Source organism: Dendrobates tinctorius, unplaced genomic scaffold (genome assembly GCF_039654945.1).
Source record: "Dendrobates tinctorius isolate UK_male_01 unplaced genomic scaffold, ASM3965494v1 ptg000136l, whole genome shotgun sequence".
NCBI classification, from domain to species: Eukaryota; Metazoa; Chordata; class Amphibia; order Anura; family Dendrobatidae; genus Dendrobates; species Dendrobates tinctorius.
The window spans coordinates 7,856,301-7,871,180 of record NW_027361804.1 but is presented as its reverse complement, the minus strand read 5'-3'; the positions used below and the strand labels follow the sequence as shown (position 1 = coordinate 7,871,180).

Genomic DNA, 14,880 nt, shown 5'->3' with positions numbered 1-14,880 from the left:
CCACACAGTTGACCACTGCCTCCTTCTACAGATCCTCTCTTCCTTTGGTGTCAAAGACCTTGCCCTATCCTGGATCTCCTCATATCTTACCAACCACATACTGTATTTAGTGTTTCCTCCTCAGACACCACCTCCTCTCAATCTATACCCTTGGCCTGGGACAACTCATAAAGTCCTATGGCTTCCAGTACCATGTATATGCTGACGACACTCAGATCTACCTCTCTGGCCCAGATGTCACATCTCTGCTCTCCAGAATCCCAGAGTGTCTATCAGCCATATCCTACTTCTTCTCCTCTCGCTTCCTCAAGCTCAGTGTGGACAAATCTGAACTAATTATCTTTCCTCCATCTCGTATACCTTCCCTACCTGATCTATCTATCACAATAAATGAATTCACACTTTCCCCTGTCCCGGTAATCCGCTGCCTCGGAGTAACCCTTGACTCTGCCATGTCCTTCAAACCACATATCCAAGCTCTCGCCACCTCCTTTGCCTCCAGCTCAAAAACATTTCCAGAATCTATCCTTTCCTCAATCCTCACTCTACCAAAATACTTGTGCATGCCCTCATCATCTCCCTCCTCGACTACTGCAACATCCTCCTCTGTGGCTTACTTTCTAACACTCTCGCACCCCTCCAGTCCGTCCTTAACTCTGCTGCCTATTTAATCTCTCTCCTCACTACACTCCTGCTTCACCTCTTTGCAAATCCCATCCCTTCACTGGCTCCCATTCCCTCAGCGTATCCAGTTGAAACTACTAACACTGACCTACAAAGCCATCCATAACGTTTCTCCTCCGTACATTTCTGAACTAATCTCTCAATATCTTCCCTCATGTAATCTCCAGTCCTTCCAAGACCTTCTTCTCTCCTCCACGCTTATTTGCTCCTCACCCAATCGCCTCCACGATTTCTCCAGAATATCCCCCATCCTCTGGAATTCTGTGCCCCAAAACATCCGGTTATCCACCACATTTGGATCCTTCAGATGGTACCTGAAAACCCATCTCTTCTCCCGAATAGCCCCTATTCTCTGGAATTCTCTGCCCCAACAAGTCCGACTATCAACTACATTTGGATCCTTCAGACGGAACCTGAAAACCCACCTCTTCAAGAAAGCCTACAGCCTGCCATGACCCCACTACCTCCTTCTCTCTCACCACTACCAGTGATATCACCGCAACCAACACCGGAGCTGCTGCAACCCACCAACCTACTGTCTCCTTCCCCACCATCCTGTAGCATGTAAGCCCAAAAGGGCAGGGTCCTCTCTACCCTCTGTATCAGTCTGTGATTGTTAGTTTGTTTACTGTAAGTGATATCTGTAATTTGTATGTAACCCCTTCTCATGTACAGCACCATGGAATCAATGGTGCTATAGAAATAAATAATAATAATAATAATCTCTTCAAAAAACTTAAAACCTGTAATGACCACAGAGCCACCTCAACACCATCGGAGTTACTGCAACCCCTGACCTACTGTCTCCTTCCCCATAATCCTGTAGAATGTAAGCCCGAAAGGGCAGGGTCCTCTCCCCCCAGTATCAGTCTGTGATTGTTAGTTTGTTTACTGTGATATTTGCATTTTGATGTAGCCCCGTCTCATGTATAGTACCATGGAACCAATGGTGCTATAGAAATAAATAATAATGATAATACACACCTTAAAGATAGTGTCAAAAATGTACAAGACATTAAAGACATCATACATCCTTCATATACTTGAGGGGATTAAATGGATGGAAGAAAACACCTGGAGGACAGTCAATTTGAATTCTATTTAAAGCATCACATACCTTGAGGAGGGTTAAGTAGCCAGATTTTTAAAAAAAGGGACAGTATTAGCAAGAACATGTGGATTGTGATAAGATAATAACACACTGGCGTAAATCCACTAGACCAGGAAGCGGGAGTGCAACCCTTAAGGGGTTCACTTTCAGGCAAACATTAGTGTTCATTTATTTATCACTGATTGTATTTTTATTTTATTTTAACAGCTTTTTCATCTAATTAACAGGCATCACTTATATTCAAGCACAGGCAAACAGCTTCAGGACATTCCATTTTTTCCATATATTTACAAGTGAGTAATCTGATTCACCCTTTTGAGTTTCCCAGTATTGCGCGGTGTTACACCATTTTCTACCAACATGTAGATTGTATTGTTAAGTGCATGAATTTCATCCTAGCTCATAAATGTATTTTTATGTAAAGTCAAATTTTCTTTATAAACATGTGGGACCGCGATGGGGACCATATTCTCACCAAGTTATGCAATTTAGATGTGAGCTACTGGTAAGGAAGTTTTAATCTTCCATGACAGAGTTCTTGGTACGAATCTTAAAATCTGGTCCTTCGGAAAATATTTATTAACATAGTAACATAGTAATTAAGGTTGAAGGGAGACTTTAAGTCCATCTAGTTCAACCCATCCTATCCTAACTTGCCCTAACGATGTGATTTTTTTTTTAAAGGAATCTAAGGATTTCATGAAAATGTTCTTAGAGAAGATTAAAAGGGATTCCCACTACTGGGATAACCCCTTCTCGATCTAAATGTTTGCCCTCTTGAAAATAGAAACATATACTGTATTCACCTCCCATGCCGCCACCTTTCCACTGGTGTTGCATTTGTGCTCCCAAGGCTCACGTGCTATTGTTATGTAATGTGAGCTCGGTCCCCACCTTCGGACTTATACATAATCAAGAGGAAATTAGAGCTTTGGATAGCTGCTCTTCATTGCTAAAACATCTGGAGAGGGGTACAATGACACCAGCACTGATTTTGCACAGGGTTCACATGACATAACAATCTCATGGGAGCCCCAGGAACACAAATGCTGACACTGCTGAAATGGTGCAGGAATGGGATGTGAGTATGTGTTTTTATTTTCACAGGTGCAAACAATAAGATTGAGAAAGTGCTGTCATACTTGTGGACAACCCATTTAATAGCAATTTTTTTTATTTACTCCAACATGTAATTGAGAATCTGTGAACTTCATACATATCTAAAAATAAGCTAATTGATCATTTTATCTACTGTATAAACATGGGGAACCACAATGGGGACAAAATTCATGCCAAGTTATGCAAATTTATATATGGATGACTTGAAACATGAATTTATGTTCCCTAGCAGCATTGTTGGTGTGGGTCTGGTCCTGTGGAAAAGATTTATCAATGATATGCTATTAAATTGAAAAGGATCTGATCATTCCTTCAAAATTGGAGAAGATTAATAGTTTTTTTTCCTTTACCCCAACATGTAGATAAATATCTGTGAACTTTTTGGATCTCGTTACATACACATCAGAAAATAATAATTTAACTATGAGCTGTAGGAAGGAAAGAGATTGCAATAGTTATACATTTTTTAACCAGCCACTAAGGGACAATTGATTGGAGCCAGACACAATAGCACAGACATAAAGGAATATATGGAGGAAGCCTTAAGGATGAAAAAAAAATATTTCCTAAACAAGGGTTCCTTGTCGCACTTGTCCTATGTAAACTAAACTCGATGATAAAATATTTCTTCAGTTAGGGACACAGAAGGTAAAAATATTTTTGAGATTAGAGACCCTACACATATTCCACAGTTGGAGTTATTTCTGCTATTTGTTGTCCTTGTGATAAATTTTATAAAGGCAGAACTAAGAGAAATCCAAAAAAGTAGATTGGACAACTTCCTATATAACATGTTGTAACCTGGACAATACAACATAGTAACCTCCTATTTTTATAACCCAGAGCTGCACTCACTATTCTGCTGGTGCAGTCACTGTGTACATACATCACATTACTGATCCTGAGTTACCTCCTGTATTATACCCCAGAGCTGCACTCACTATTCTGCTGGTGCAGTCACTGTGTACATACATTACATTACTGATCCTGAGTTACATGCTGTATTATACTCCAGAGCTGCACTCACTATTCTGCTGGTGCAGTCACTGTGTACATACATTACATTACTGATCCTGAGTTACCTCCTGTATTATACCCCAGAGCTGCACTCACTGTTCTGCTGGTGCAGTCACTGTGTACTGTACATACTCGTACATTACATTACTGATCCTGAGTTACAGCCTGTATTATACTCCAGAGCTGCACTCACTATTCTGCTGGTGCAGTCACTGTGTACACACTCGTACATTACATTACTTATCCTGAGTTACAGCCTATATTATACTCCAGAGCTGCACTCACTATTCTGCTAGTGCAGTCACTGTGTACATACATTACATTACTGATCCTGAGTTACCTCCTGTATTATACTCCAGAGCTGCACTCACTATTCTGCTGGTGCAGTCACTGTGTACAGACATTACATTACTGATCCTGAGTTACATGCTGTATTATACTCCAGAGCTGCACTCACTATTCTGCTGGTGCAGTCACTGTGTACATACATTACTGATCCTGAGTTACCACCTGTATTATACCCCAGATCTGCACTCACTATTCTGCTGGTGCAGTCACTGTGTACATACATTACTGATCCTGAGTAACATCCTGTATTATACCCCAGAGCTGCACTCACTATTCTGCTGGTGCAGTCACTGTGTACATACATTACTGATCCTGAGTTACATCCTGTATTATACCCCAGAGCTGCACTCACTATTCTGCTGTCATTCTGTAACCTGCAGGAAGTATACTGCACACAGACCTGCCTAGTTGTTGCACCATGTATGTGCTGCCTGGGATGGATATAATCACCTCTCGGCTCAGTGAGGAGATTCATCACTGTTAGTTGTCAGCGACATTTCTCATGTCAGGTTAAAGGTCACTGTATCCAACATTCCGATGACTGATGAAGCCGCAGATTCCTGACTTCTCCTAATCCTTTATAGTTTAAATGTGTGAAAGTCATTTATACCAAGAGCGAGGAAAAGGTTACTGCACTCAGTCCTCCTGTCAGATCTGAGCTATTTCTGTTCTCTGTAAAGTCTTACAAGATGGTTCCCACGACACTCACTGCGAATCTGCTGTAATAAGACCGAGGCGTCCTCTGCGGCACAATTATATTATGTGATAAGTCCAATCCCAGTGCTGACAAATATTGGCACATGATAACCCGCTATAATCATGAGCAACATTACAATAATACTTATATTCTTGTACATAGGAGGCAGTATTATAGTAGTTATATTCCTGTACATAGGGGCAGTATTATAGTAGTTATATTCTTGTATATAGGGGGCAGTATTATAGTAGTTATATTCTTGTACATAGGGAGCAGTATTATAGTAGTTATATTCCTGTACATAGGGGCAGTATTATAGTAGTTATATTCTTGTATATAGGAGCAGTATTATAGTAGTTATATTCTTGTACATAGGAGCAGTATTATAGTAGTTATATTCTTGTACATAAGAGCAGTATTATAGTAGTTATATTCTTGTACATAGGAGCAGTATTATAGTAGCTATATTCTTGTACATAGGAGCAGTATTATAGTAATATTCTTGTACATAGGGGGCAGTATTATAGTAGTTATATTCTTGTACATAGGAGCAGTATTATAGTAGTTATATTCTTGTATATAGGAGCAGTATTATAGTAGTTATATTCTTGTACATAGGGGGCAGTATTATAGTAGTTATATTCTTGTATATAGGAGCAGTATTATAGTAGTTATATTCTTGTACATAGGGGCAGTATTATAGTAGTTATATTCTTGTACATAGGGGGCAGTATTATAGTAGTTATATTCTTGTATATAGGAGCAGTATTATAGTAGTTATATTCTTGTACATAGGGGGCAGTATTATAGTAGTTATATTCTTGTACATAGGAGCAGTATTATAGTAGTTATATTCTTGTATATAGGAGCAGTATTATAGTAGTTATATTCTTGTACATAGGAGGCAGTACTATAGTAGTTATATTCTTGTACATAGGGGGCAGTATTATAGTAGTTATATTCTTGTACATTGGGTTTTTATAATAAAAATTGCCCCTAACATAAATACAATTATAATAAAACAAAAATCATCCAGTATTACAAAACACAAACCACTTAGGTAATATATACGCAGCACTAATGATCAGATCATATTCATAAATAAATTAAAGTGTCCACACCTGGGGATGGAAAAAGAAAGTTAGAGGGAAAAAAAAAAACAAAAAAAAAATTATCATATTTTCTAACTGAACTTTACGTTTCTCCATAACGTTATGTTTCTTAGACTCCTTCCAACTTCTAGTGATTTTATCCACCGGAGTTCTGACATAACCTGATTGGCTGCAGCGGTGTGATCGAACAGCTCATTGTGCAGTGACACCCGGGTTCTCATGTGCCAGTGATAATATTTGATGACACTGATTATAATGTACATTGTCTCTCTGTTGTGGAGGTGACACCATAGATTATGTCAGGATACTTTAGAGTCCGCAGTATGGGGATTTTTAGATTATCTGACACTTCCTCCCAGATCTTCCTCCCTCCCCAGCAATCACATATGAAGTGCTCCATAGTCTCCTCCTGCTGACAACCAAGGGGACACGTCCGATCAGAGACACACAGATGTTTCAGGTTCCCTTTGACAAAGAGCCGACTATGCAGTGAAAGCCAAGTGACATCAAACAGTTTAGGAGGAAGCCGTTTCCCGTTTAGGAACCTAAGGCTTTCCTGCAGGGTGGTGGTGACACAATCTCTCAGGGCCAGTGGAGAGTAGAAGAAAGTCCTACATACACGAGCATACAGGTCTCTTCTCGTACTGCTCTCAATGTAAGACCTCTCCAGTCCCCACCTCCTAACACACTTCAGACCATAGTCCAGATACTGGGGGAGGTGGTCACCTGTCCATCTCCTCCTCTTGAGACTGCCGCCTCGCACCCAAGATTCTGCAAAAGGCAATATCCAGTACCTGATACTATTTACCCACAGGGAGCTACTGTTTGAGTCCATGTTCCCAAAATTCACCTTTAGAAACAAGGAGTCAAAGAAAACCCTTGGATTCAACATATCCAGCCCACCCTCTCTCCGCCGTAGGTATGTTATTCCCCTCTTTATCAGGTTCATCCTATTCCCCCACAAGAGCTGGAAGAACAGGCTGAAGAGCCTCGCTGAGAAAGATTCTGGCAAAGGGAAAATGACAGAGACATACAAGAAAACGGGGACCAGGTAAATCTTCAACATTGTGACCCTTTCTCTGTAGGTCAGCCTCCAGTTCTTCCATCACTGAACCTTTGCATTTCCGGTTTCCAATTTCTCCTCCCAATTTAGCATGGCATTATCATCCCTCCCAAATTTAACCCCTAGGATCTTAATATGGGTGGAGGCTTTGGAAAACTGCGGCAGATCAAAGCTGGGCTCAGTATCTAATGTCCACAGAGCTTGACTCTTTTCAAGGTTGACCAGAGACCCGGAGGCCTCTGAGTAGCTTCTGATGGACGCAGATAACATCTGCACCTCACAAGGATTGGAGATCACCAGTGTCACATTGTCCGCATAGGCAACAACATTCAGAGGCGGGCAGTGGGGGGACCGGCACCCCCTGAAAATCGCACTCCTGCAGTGACCTCAGAAATGGGTCTAGGGCAAAAACATACAGGAGCGGACTCATTGGGCAGCCCTGTCTCACCCCCGCCCCAACTCCAAAAGTGTCACCCTGCCAACCATTAATCAGAGGAAAGCTCACCGCCTCTCTGTACAACGTCTTCAACCAATCCACAAATTGTCCCGGAATACCGTACTTTGACAAAGTGGCCCACAGATAGTCATGATCAACCCTGTCAAAGGCTTTAGCCTGGTCCAGACTGACAACATATCTCCCACACCGCAGAGCTTTACATCTCTCAAACATCTCTCGTATCGAGATGATTTCTCCAGAGATGTTCCGCCCTTTTACCGTGCCAAACTGAGAGCCTGCCAACAGTGCCGGGGACAAACAGACTAATCTAGAAAATAGGATCTTTGCTAGAATCTTCCTATCCACATTCAAGAGGGCAATCGGCCTCCAGTTCTTGATGTCACTCGGCTCTTTACCTTTAGACAGCAGAATTAACGAGGACACTCTCATGGATGGAGGCATCAGGTGATTTTCTAGACAATTTCTATACACATCCACGAGAATTGGAGCCAGGAGGTCTCTGAATTTCTTATAAAATTCTGCCGTTATACCATCTGGACCTGGTGCCTTCTTCAGATATAACTTATCAATAGCCTCCTTAACTTCTTCCACCGTTAATTCTGCTGTCAAAGGAGAAAAGTCCAGATCATTAGTATCAGGCACTGGAGTTGCCTCCAAGAATTGAGTCATCTTATCTTTATCCAAAACTTTCCTCTGAAACAAGTCAGCATAGTAAGATCTCACCACCTCCAGGATACCCTCCCGTGAATCCTGCAATACACCCTGGGAGTCAATGAGACCCGTGACCATTTTTTTGGCCACCCCCTCCCTGCAATTCTCAAAGGGATCAGGGGCCCCTAATGACCCATAATCCCGTTCAAGAACCAGGGAGGTATACCTGCTATACTGATACTGCTTTATCTCAGATTTCAGCCGGTCGATCTTCACTTTGTCATCCCCGCCCGCCGAATACAGTGACTCCAATTCTTTGCGCAGCTTTAGGTACTGGCTGTACTTATTCCTCCCTTTATTAACTGACAGTCTCTTTAAGAGGGATCTGATATTCTCCTTGACGTCCTCCCACCAGTCGGTCATGTTGTCATAGAAGTCAACCCTGTCTAGATGAAGCTGGATAAGGGAGTGAACACGGCTCTGAACATAGGCATCATCCAGGAGACTGGAATTGAGCTTCCACAACCCTCTACCAATGTCCGGACGGTTAGAGGAACCCAAAGAGAAGCACAAGGCAAGGTGATCAGAGTAAGGGACGACCTTCTCACTCAGGGCGCCGACAGCCTCAGTAGGACTGACAAAAGCAAAATCTATCCTACTGCTCCTGTTGGAACATGAATACGTGAATTTTGGCTGTCGCCCACCCTGTGTGAAAACGTCGGTCAATCCTGCCTGCATTATGACGTTATGTAGGACCTAACCGTCCCTGGTCACTGCCCTGCCCGAGGAGCTGTCACCTGATGTCATTATGGCATTAAAGTCCCCCGCCATCACCACTGGAAGAGAAGTGAAGAGGTAAGGCTTGACGTCATTAAACAGCTGGATCCTGTCCGTCACTGTCTGTGGCCCATAGATGTTAATAAGCCGGAGTCGCCTCCCATGGACAGTGACTTCCAGGACCAGACATCTTCCCATGACCACCTCCGTCATCCTATGCACAGTCACATCATTGGTGTTAAACAGGACAGCGACCCCGGCGTAAGGCTCCACAGCCAGTGACCAGAAAGAAGGACCGGACCGCCATTCCCTCTCAGCCTCTCTCATAAGCCCCAGAGATGTCAGTCGTGTCTCCTGCAGGAAGATGACATCTGTGTCCAGATATTTGAGATGTTCATACACCGTGTGTCTAGTTCTCCTCAGCTTAATGCTATTCACATTGCTCGAGGTCACTGTCAATGAGAACCCCGCCATCACAGCACAATATAGAAGGAGCAGAGTAACAGCCATCATCATGAGTCAGAGATGTTCTGTCCACCACTGGTGTCCATGTCAGACTCCACCTGAGGGTCCACAGATAAGGGCTTCCGCTTTGGCGGGGGGTGGTCCTCTATGTCCCTGTCACACTCAGCATCAACTTTCCTCAACTCTTCCTCATAATTGTCACCATTGGAGTCAGATAAAACTACATACTTGGACACGACCATCACTCCTGCAGAATTCTGAACCTTCTTACTAGCAGTCTGACCAGTGTCATATTCTGCCTCAGGTTTACGGGAGGATGTGTTCTTTTTCTTCCTTTTATTATTATTAATGCTCCAGTCATCAGATACAGACAGCGATGCTGAAGGGGGGGCTATCTGAGGCTGCTGGACGACCTCCATGTTCCCCTCTGCACCCTGCTTCTCTGGTGCTGCCTGAGTGGACTCCTGGTGGGCATCTGAGCTGGTCAACATCTCTCCTGACATTAAACACTCCTCCTCATGTGTCCCTGCCACCACATCCTCATCCTCCTGAGCCTTTGCCCCTGCCATCACTAACTCATCAGGGAAGACTCTGCAGATGTTGTGCCAGGCGTCTGGACAGTCCCTGTGAGGGTGGCCCATCCTACCACAGAGGTTGCACCTGACGTCCCGGCAGTCTGCAGCGACATGGCCAATTGCCCCACACAGACTGCACTTCACCACAGTACAGGCGTTAGCCAGATGACCTTTCCCACCACATTTGAAACACTTTCTGGGTTGCCCGGGATAATAACACCTTCCCTTCTCCCTCCCAATGAAGAAGGAGTTGGGTAAGTGGGCAGTGATGTTCTCACAGATACCATCCTCATCTCTGACCTTGGTGAGTCCAGAGACGAGGTCACAGTGTCTCCGGAGCCACACCTCGATGTCCTGTGGAGGAACGGCCTCATTCCAGAAGGTGATATTCACTGTGACTGTGTCCGGCCTGGAGATAGGAACCAACACAAACTTATTCCAGCCCTCAGCATCTCTGAACTTGGGGTAATTGGCCCAGAATCTGTCCAGGTCAGACATGAGCTTGAAGCTGACCTCGTAGCCCTGCCTGTCCTGAAGATTAGACACCGCCAGTATCTCATTTGCCACAAACCCCATCTGGCCGCAGAGCAGCTCTCTCACCACATACCTGCGTTGTGGCAGATCCTCCTTGGCACCTATGTATTTAAACCGCACCACATTAATGCGCTTGAATGTCTGGCCGGTGTACCTGGCGCTGGAAGTGAAGGATGGGGCGCCACGGCTCCAGGCATTCCTGGGGGCACCTGCCGGGTCACACTGGGCTGACTGACAGGGAGAGGGCCTGCAGCAGGGGGGGCTGTCACACCTTGTGGACTGGATGGCAAAGGGGGATAATCACACATATCATGCACATTATCATGAGCAGCATCATTATCATCATACAGTGCGACGTCCAATACAGAATGTGAAACCCCTCCAACCCCCGACCCCATGGGCACAGCATCACCAGCCACAGTCTGTGCTTCAGCCTCGGCCTCATCAGCACAAACAGTCTCACAAATACTGTCCTGCTCCTGTGTGGGGCATTCTGGGACCTGTGGTGCCTCTGCTGGAGTCTGCAGTGTGTGCTCCTGTTCACACTCGGCTGCCTCAGCCTCATCAGCACAAACAGTCTCACATATACTGTCCTGCTCCTGTTTGGGGCATTCTGGGACCTGTGGTGCCTCTGCTGCAGTCTGCAGTGCGTGCTCCTGTTCACACTGAGCTGCTGCTGCTGCAGCTGTTTTCCCTCCTGGAAGCAGAAGCGGGCAGCCTGTAACACTGGCCGTGTCCACTGCTGGGGGGTCCCGTCCTGAACATCAGGGGTCCTGGCCTCTACAGCACAGTCCTGCTTATAGGAGGCGAACCGCTCGCGGTTCCTGTAGGTCTCTGCCAGGGGCCCCATGCTCTCCAGCACAGATTCAGTGTCCTGCACAACACTCGCCAGCTGTACACCCAGTGTGTTCAGTCTCAGGTCATACGCGTCATTACTGGCAGGATTAGTGGTCTTTAGGCTATAGATGAAGTCTACCTCCATTTGCAGCGCTTTTTTTTTGCTGCTGTAACTCACCCAGTTTTCGGACAAGTCCCGGTATCTCATCCGCTAGCTGCAGCTCGGGTGCACGCGCCGGCCCCACAGGTTTAGTCTTGACCACGGGTACAGGGGTTTTGAAGACAGTCTTGTGCGGGTCCACCACGGATGGTTTTGTGGCCCCTTGGCTGGATGCAGGCTCCGCAGCAGGTTTATCGCTGCCACCTGACTGTGACCGTGTGCATCCTGACCGCGCCATACTGCCATGCTGCTGTAGGTTTTCCTGCATTGTCTGTCTTTCCAAAGACGTCCGTCTCTGCCTGGAAGCAGGAGAGGTGATCTGCACAGCTGGGGCCGATCTCACCTGTGCACCTGGCAGGAGCTGCTTACTGACTGGGGAGCTACAAGACTTCACATTCTGCTGGTTTCCATCACTCACTGACACATTGCCTTCTTGTTTCTTTGCTGGAACTGGAGAAGGTTTTCCTCCCAAAACTTTACTCACAACTGTTTCCTTCTTCATAGAACTGCTGCAGCTTTGACTCACTGCATTCACTGGACTCACAGTGGCTTTGGGATTAACATTCCCATTAGTAGAAGCCTGGGAGGCTAGTCCCAGTGTAGGCCGGGAAGCCTGGGCCTTGCCAGGGGAGCTTCCCCGCCCAGGGTGGCCCCTCCCTGGGCTTGCTCCAGACATCAGGAGAACCACTGACACACAACCTCACAGCTAGGAGGCAGTATTATAGTAGTTATATTCTTTTACATAGGGAGCAGTATTATAGTAGTTATATTCTTGTATATAGGGGCAGTATTATAGTAGTTATATTCTTGTACATAGGGGCAGTATTATAGTAGCTATATTCCTGTACATAGGTGTCACGGGGTCCTTCTCTGGTATCACACAATCAACAGAGCAAGCGAAGAGTGAACAATTCCAAGACCTTTATTCAGGCAAAAATACGAAAAGGTCCATATTCAGTCCACCACACAAAGGATAAGATAGTCCAGAATAAGAATGCAGTCCAGTATCAGGATAAAATGTCCAGGGAAACGAGATTCCAAAACTCTAGCACCAGAGGATAATAATGGATCCTTCTCTCTGAAATGCAGCCTTTTCACCATCTTGTTTCTACCGGAACTGACTTGTCCAGCTGCCGTTCTTCCCCCCACCCCCTTCCTTGTCCAGGGGTAGTCCAACAAGTTGCCTCCCAGAGGAGAACAAAAGGCCTTAGGGATTAATGCACTACAGGGGGTCATCAAGAGACAGATACAGTGAGGCTGTAGACTTACAATGTAATAAGAAAAACACTATGAAAATAACTGGAATTGTTAAAAATAGGAATATACAAAAAATGACATCCACATAACATATCACACCATCACAACCTCTCCCCCCCATAATAAGTGAGCACGCCATGAGGTCTACACAGACCTCTGGCCTGCTCACTTTAGTCCATATTGCTCAGTTATTTGTAGTTCCTTGTATAGTGGCAGGGGTAGGTCAGCCTGGGGAGCCTATGGTTCTTCTTGTCGAGACAGACCATCGGCGTTCTGGTGTTGGCTTCCCCGCTTGTATTGGATGGAGAAGCTGTAGGGTTGTAAGGACAAGCTCCACTGCAGCAATCTTCCATTGTCCCCTGATACGCGGTTCAGCCATGTGAGGGGGTTGTGGTCTGTAACAATTGTAAAGTCTGTGCCATACAAGTATGGCTGCAATTTTTTTAGCGCCCATACGATGGCAAGGCACTCCTTTTCAATAGTGGCATAGGCAACTTCCCGATCCAGTAGTTTCCGACTGGCAAAAGCAACAGGATGTTCTTCTCCAGCGGCGTTCACTTGGCTAAGTACTGCCCCAATCCCAAAGGTGGATGCATCTGTCTGCACGAGGAACCTGCGTTTATAATCAGGGGCAGCCAAGACAGGAGCAGTGACGAGGGCAGTCTTTAACGCTGAAAAAGCATCCTCGCATGCAGGCGTCCACGTCACATTCCTAGGCATGTTGTTGCGGGTCAGGTCGGTTAGGGGCTTGGCCAAGGTGCTGAAGTTAGAAACAAATTTGCGATAGTAACCAGCAGTTCCTAAAAACGCAAGTACCTGCTTTTTAGTCTGGGGTCTACACCAGTTGCTAATGGCTTCCACCTTGGCAGGCTCAGGCCTTAGTGTCCCACCCCCTACTCTGTGCCCGAGGTACTGCACCTCCGCCATCCCTATTTGGCACTTATCAGGGCGAATGGTCAGTCCTGCAGTAAGGATACAGTCCAGCACTATGCCCAAGTGTTTAAGATGTTCCTCCCAGGTTGTGCTAAAAATGGCGATGTCGTCTAAGTAAGCACAGGCAAAGTCCTGACATTGTTGTAACAGTCGATCCACCAGTCTCTGGAAAGTAGCGGGGGAAGTTTTCATCCCAAAGGGCATTCCCAGGAACTCATAAAGCCCAAATGGAGTAATGAAGGCTGAGCGCTCCCGAGCGTCCTCCGTTAGGGGTATCTGCCAGTACCCCTTGCTCAAGTCTAACATGGTCACAAATTGGGCACTGGCCAGACGATCCAATAGATCATCAATCCCGGGCATGGGATAAGCATCACTCTTGGTGGCATCATTTAGTCGTCTGCAATCAACGCAGAATCGTGTTGTACCATCCTTCTTGGGGACCAGGACGACAGGAGAGGCCCAAGAACTGTGAGATGGCTGAATAACTCCCAGTTGTTTCATCTCCTCCAGTTCGTTCTTTATCATGCCTTGAACAGCCTCTGGAACCCGGTAGGCAGCCTGCTGGATGGGGCGTTGTCCGGGGGTTTCCACATGGTGACTGGTGAGAGTAGTCTTCCCCGGCTTTGAGGAGAAAGCAGCAGCCCTCGGCCTTAGTACGGCGACAATATCGTCCTTTTGAATATCCGATAAATGGGAGCCCAGGGGCACTTGTTCCAGTGATCCTCCTGCTTGGGCAACCTGGAGGAGATCTGGGAGATACTCGTCGTCGGCAGTATCACTAGGGGGGTGGCAGACAGCTAGAACAGGCAGAGATCGGTCGTGGTAGTCTTTCAGCATGTTAATGTGGACGGTTTTCTGTCGTCGACCACTAGAGTCCAGGGCAATAACAGTGTCATTAATTTTCTTGACAACCTGATAAGGGCCTTCCCACACTGCTTGAAGCTTGTTGGCAGGGGAAGCAGTAATCATGAGCACTTGCTGTCCTTCCATAAATTCCCGGTTCCTGGCATTACGGTCATACCAGGTTTTTTGTCTGGACTGGGCCATTCGCTGATGTTCTTTAGCGAAGGTAGCTAGCTGGGC

General features: G+C 45.7%; 1 long non-coding RNA gene across 1 annotated transcript in view; it reads left to right on the top strand.

The window, feature by feature from the left end:
- Nucleotides 1-14,880, top strand: part of LOC141048565 (uncharacterized) — a 133,489-nt gene that overhangs the window by 107,634 nt on the left and 10,975 nt on the right. The window contains exon 2 of the long non-coding RNA XR_012220087.1: nucleotides 2,023-2,088. This is a non-coding gene — a long non-coding RNA (uncharacterized lncRNA). The remainder of the gene's footprint in view (nucleotides 1-2,022; nucleotides 2,089-14,880) is intronic.